Source organism: Podarcis liolepis (assembly GCF_965112155.1).
Source record: "Podarcis liolepis genome assembly, chromosome: 6".
Classification (NCBI taxonomy): domain Eukaryota; kingdom Metazoa; phylum Chordata; class Lepidosauria; order Squamata; family Lacertidae; genus Podarcis; species Podarcis liolepis.
In genome coordinates, this window is record NC_139559.1 from 96070618 (window position 1) to 96076749 (window position 6132).

Below are 6132 nucleotides of genomic sequence, written 5' to 3' on the forward strand. Positions count from 1 at the left end.
TCTGGTTTCACCAGAAGCGGCTTAGTCATGCTGGTCACATGACCCAGAAGCTGTCTGAGGACAAATGCCGGCTCCTCGGCCAGTAAAGTGAGTCATCCGCGGCCGGAAGAAGATGGAAGAAGATTGGAAAATTTAAAGTTTTTATTAAAGTATATACTAAGTTTAAAGCTTATATGAAAATAACAAAACAAAAAAAATTGAGGGATAGAAAAACGGTGGATTGACACTTCATGGATTTAGCAGAAATGTTATGAGAAGTTAAGCATCTATAAGTTTTAGCTTTAAGGTTAAAATAAGGTTAAGAAAATTATGTTATGTATAATTTGATAGAGATTTAAGAGAAAGATGGAAAGGATTTGCTGAAATTACCAAATAGAAGTGGAATACAAGAAGGGAGGTGAGAGGAAGTCGAGGAAACAAGTGAATGAAAGAAAGGTTGTGTTTTGAAATGTTTTCTTTTTTTTCTTGTATTGTGTTACTGATTTGGTTTGTTTTATCCTTGTTGTGTTTTTCTTTTTTTGATTTGTTAAAAGTAATAAAGATCATTTTAAAAAAAAAATGTATATAAAGCAGATATTGTGGCGGAACTTTCATTCCTCGCTACTATGAGCTGAATATAGAGCATGAAATCCACTCTCGACTCTGAGAATATTTCAGGGGAAGAGCTGTTTGGGATATTTCCTGCTTGTGAATTATTATTTGTGTCTGTGTGTGTGTGTGTGTGTGTGTGTGTGTGTGTGTGTGTGTAAAACACATGCCTAAAGCTTTAAATCTGGGATGGGCATGGAAGTTCCGAGGTGGGCCACCAGGTGGCACTGCCGGCCATGCTCCAGCTGCTGCTGCTGCTGCTGCTCCAGGTGCCAGTAAGTCTCGCATTTTCAACCTCTTCCTCCTCCATTGCACTGGCTAAATGATTCCTTGCTGGACTCCCATCGCTGAGGCCAAATGTACCTTTACCGAGCCAAATATCCTTTCGAATTATACACCCAGCACATGGAACCTGACCAAGGGGCAATACAAGAGGACTCTCTGTGCCCTTACCACAGTAAAAAGACTGATACTGGTGAGCTGGAAAAATAAAAATGCGTCTCCCTTCTATGATTGGATTGAGGACTTCTACAAACTCACCACATATGAACAACCTGCAGATAAACGCAGACTTGCCATGGACAAATTCAATGATACAGTGGTACCTCGGGTTAACATACACTTCAGGTTACAGACTCTGCTTGTAGCCTTTTTAGCCTCGGGTGAGAAGAGCTTTGCACCCGGGACGGGGAAATGGGAGTGAACAGACACTCAAGGAATAGTTTCGGAGAAACAGCTTTATTTCTACCATCCATGAACTGGTAGAAGGAGCAAGTGTGATAGATTCACAAAACAAGCACGGGTTCCCAGTCATTTGCACAGAGCATATATTCCCCTTCCAGTTCCCTCCCCTTTCTCCTCCTCCTCAAGAGTCCTGCCCCATGACGAGTTTCCTGAGCATGAACAGAAAGCTCCTGTCTTGGGACTCTCTTGGACTCTTGGCGCCCTTCCCAGGAAAGGGGAATGAGAAGCCTGGCGTTCAGCGTGTCCAAGATATGTTTCTTTTCTCTTGCTCTATTGGCACAGTTCCCAGAAAGAAAAGTTGCAAGGTGAATGTACCTTTTGGCAAGGTCAGCTAGCCTGAGAAGCGACCTTGGTTACAGCAGAGCGAAATGCTTCTGATGCTTAGCTAATGCCTTTTAGCTGCTGAGAAAATGATTTTGAGAAGCTTTGAGAAGCCTTGAGCCTGCTTTGGGGGGGGGTGACTTCGGGCCTAGGTGGGGTCACCTGTCCTCACCTCCTTCATGCTAACCCAGAAATAATACCTCGGGTTAAGAACGTTGCTTCAGGATGAGAACAGAAATCGTGCTCCGTCGGTGTGGCAGCAGCGGGAGGCCCCATTTGCTAAAGTGGGGCTTCAGGTTAAGAACCCGGTCTTAACAGTGAGTCCGTAAGTGACTGTGGAGGCCAATTCTGGATCCCCACGTCCTTCCACAGTGGGGACATTGGATTCCGGGTGGGAGTTGATCACTGTGAGGGTTTGCCAAGCGTGCCTTCCTCTTAGCACATGTCTTCCTTTCGTCCTGAGTTCGAGCGTCTTCAAAGCACATGACACCTTTGGTAAAAGCTGTTCTCCAATTGGGGCACTCGCAGGCTAGTGTTTCCCAGTTGTCGGTGTTTATACTACATTTTTAAAGATTTGCCTTGAGAGAGTCTTTAAACCTCTTTTGTTGACCACTAGCATTACACTTTCCATTTTCAAGTTTGGAATAGAGTAGTTTCTTTGGAAGACAAGAATCAGGCATCTGAACAACATGACCAGTCCAATGAAGTTGATGTTGAAGAATCATTGCTTCGACACGGGTGATCTTTGCTTCTTCCAGTACAGTCATACCTCATGTTACATTTGCTTCATGTTACCTTTTTTCAGGTTGGGTCCCGCGGTGACCCGGAAGTACCGGAAAGGGTTACTTCCGTGTTTTGCCACTCGCGCATGCGTAGAAGCGCTAAATCGTGTCAACATGATTCATGGTGTCAACATGACTGTGATGTGTTACAAGTCATTAACTCCAAGCCTCATAGCCATGCCTCAGAAAACACAAACCACCCCAGCTTTTCAGAGCTGGCTATCGTGGCTTTAATCTTTGTGCATTGCTACGCCTGATGGCTGAACCGTATAAAGCGCTGACTTTTATATATCTATTTTCACTGCCAAATGTTGCAGGGGGGCATTTTCCGCAGTTTGGCGCTGCTTTAGAGTTAATCGGATGACGTCAGGTTTTCGGTTAGAGCGCCAAAGGCTCATTTTGTGGGGCGCTGTGAAATGTGCGGTTTTCCCTGCTAAACATTGCACGGGCCATTTTGCCAGTGCTCGGCGCAGGAATCCCTTTCCCATAATATACATTTTAGACAGCACTTTTACAGTATGCAACAGGTCTCTCTCCATTTGTGATATTTGGCAAAATCTTGATCCTGAGGGTTAGGGCGCTGAGGGCTGATTTTGTGGGGTGCAGGAAAACATAGTGTTTTCACTGCCAAATGTTGCATGGGGCCTTGTTACAACAGCATATGGCTCTGCTTTGGAGTTAGTCGGACAACCCCCGATTTTTGGCCAAATCTTGAAACTACTGTTTAGTGTCTGATGGCTCATTTTTTTTGGGGGGGGGAGCTGTGAAACGTCTTTTTACAGGGGCTCTTCCTGGAGCACCGCTTTGGAGTTAATCGGATAATGTCATATTTCTGGCGAAATCTTTACCCTGCAGGTAAGGGTGTCGAGGGCTCATATTGTGGGGCGCCATGAAACGTAGTTTTTTCACTGCCAAATGTCACATGGGGCCTTCTCCAAGCATTTGGCGAAACATAGTGTTTTCTCGACAAACGTTGCAGAGGCTTTCCCCTGCAGCTCAGCACCCTTTGTAATTATTCGTCGGACCTTGGATTTTTGACGATATCTTAACCCAGCAGGTTAGGGCGCTGAGGGCTCATTTTGTGGGGTGCTGGGTAATGTAGTGTTTTCTTTCCCCCCCAAAAAAATTTATTGGTTTTTTCACAAAAATTTAAACACAGAGACAGATAGACAAACAAACATAAATCATAACCTTGTTAAGACTAATCTAATTAACATTGTTAAGTGACTTCCTTGTATCCCCCTGGTTGGATTTCAGTGCATATCATTTTAACGGTTTTCCAAATCAATATTCTTATAAAATTAATTTAATCACTTAACATCTTTCTTACTTCCCAGTTCAGTACTAAACATATTAATTCGTCACATATTACATATTTAAATCCTACGCCAATCCGCTATATGCAAGCTTTTTCCAATTAATTTAACTTAACATATTTAACTAAATAGTCATTAAATTTTGTCCATTCTTCCTGATACTCCTCCTCCTTCTGGTCATGGACTCTTCCAGTCCGATCGGCTAGCTCCAAAAAATCCATCATCTTCATCTGCCATTCTTCCACTGTTGGTACTTCTTGCGTTTTCCAATTCTTAGCTAACAAAATTCTTGCTGCAATTGTGGCATACAAAAATAATTTAACATCTTTTGGGGGCAATTCCAAACCTGTTATTCCAAGAAGAAAGGCCTCTGGTTTCTTTATAAATGTATATTTCAACATTTTTTTCAATTCATTATAAATCTTTTCCCAGAAGTCTTTCACCTTGGGGCAGGTCCACCACATATGATAGAAAGTACCTTCGTTTTCTTTACATTTCCAGCAATGGTTATCACAGTTATGATAAATCTTTGCTAATTTAACAGGGGTCAGATATCATCTATACATCATTTTCATTATGTTTTCCTTTAGTACAGTACATGCAGTGAACTTGACCCCTTTCTTCCACAATCTTTCCCAATCCTCAAACATTATGTTATGTCCTACATGTCTTGCCCAATCTATCATCACTGATTTAACTTGTTCATCCTTCGTATGAAGCCTCATTTTTTTGGGGGGGGCGCCATAAAACGTGGGGTTTTCACTGCCATGGATCACAAAACGGCTGCTATTTTGTGCAAAGCTGGTAGACTGAGAAACTAGTATTTTATTTTTATTTTTTAAAAGATAAACTAAAGGTGTGTGCTTACAGGTAAACAGATACCAGTGTGCATGCCCATTATGACCTCAGGCAAGAATCAAGAAAATACAGTTGGTCCCTCTTAACTGACATTCTTAACTGAACAGAAGTGAAGGGAGGGGCTGGTTCTGGAGCAAAGCTGTTTAGATTGGGTTTGGGTGGATGCGAAGAGGATGCCTCCAACTTCTTGGGCTTTGCTTCTCAACCTATTCTGCCTTCTGGGACCCCCCAGCCCAAGACCAACCACCTCTTGGATAGGTGAGCATGCAGATATTTTGGAATGTGAGTGTGGGGCAGGATGACCGCGTATGAAAGCTCATTTGAGCACAAGTGCCGGCCCCCCTTTTCTCTCCCATGGAGGCCCTGAACTGGCCAGCTCTTTGTTCAGGGCCAAAAAAGGGAGAGAAAAGGGAACCTCAGTTACTCTTTGCCTTCTGAGGACAATGTCTCACTCCCAGAGCCCCAAGACTTACGGCTGCTGCTCTAACAGTCTCAGGACACCCAAGGGATCATGAGCAAAGCACACAAGCCCTGCCCGCCGGATATGAAGCACTCTCCTGAGAGAATTGGGGTTTTTTAATTGCCTGAACAGAGTTTCAGCCCTTGGGGAATTTGATTTCTTAAACATACACCTTCCCCTTCCTTGTGTCCCTGGGGAGAAAAGCCAATCCTGCTTTCTTCCTTTGGTAATTTAATCAGAGGAAATAAACTCTTTCAGTGGTCTAATAGATTTGCTGAATCATGAATTCTGTACATGCACAGAAGCTATACCTCTTGAAACCCCAAAGATGGGCAAGATGGGGCATTTCTCTCCACCTGGCTCCACCGGATATTGCTGATGGCCAATGAAAGCCCAAGTAGGGATTCCTAGTGGGGGATGTTGCTGTGGTATAGTGGAGGAGCAGGGCCAGGAGGCTAACTTGGACACCTGAGAACACAAAAAAGCAGCAGCAAAACAACTACATGTTTCCTTTTAAATGGGCCTTCCTGCTGAGTGTAAAGCATAGATCCTCCTTTTTAAAGGGAAAAGGGAGAGAAGGCTTCTCCCAAAGTGTTAGAAGGCCACAAATAATGTAACAATAGAACAAAACAAATGTGCCGTTTCATGTGATACAGAATCCTATGTGCAAATCTGTTTGAGAAATTCGTACTAAATAAGAAAAATAAATAAAGGTGTGTGCTTGCAGGTAAACATATTGGAGATTTTCTGCAAGATCATGTGAGATCTCACTGAAGTCTTGCAAGATGTCTAGGAGAGCAAAATATGTATTGAGATTTGGGAGAGATCTTGCATGCTCTTTCAGGGACCAAAGCCATCACTGCTGCAGCGCCAAAGGCAGGTGGCTAAGGGGTGGTGAGTGTCCCACGGGGCGAAATGGGATGTACCCCCCCCTCAAGCTCAGGATTCCAGAACTAACAACTGTCAGTTGGGAGGGACGGAAGGCAAGGACCCACAGCCCAGGTGGGGCTCGCTAGCTTGGGGAGGAGGTGTGTGATTCCTCAGCTGGAGTAGATGCAGGACA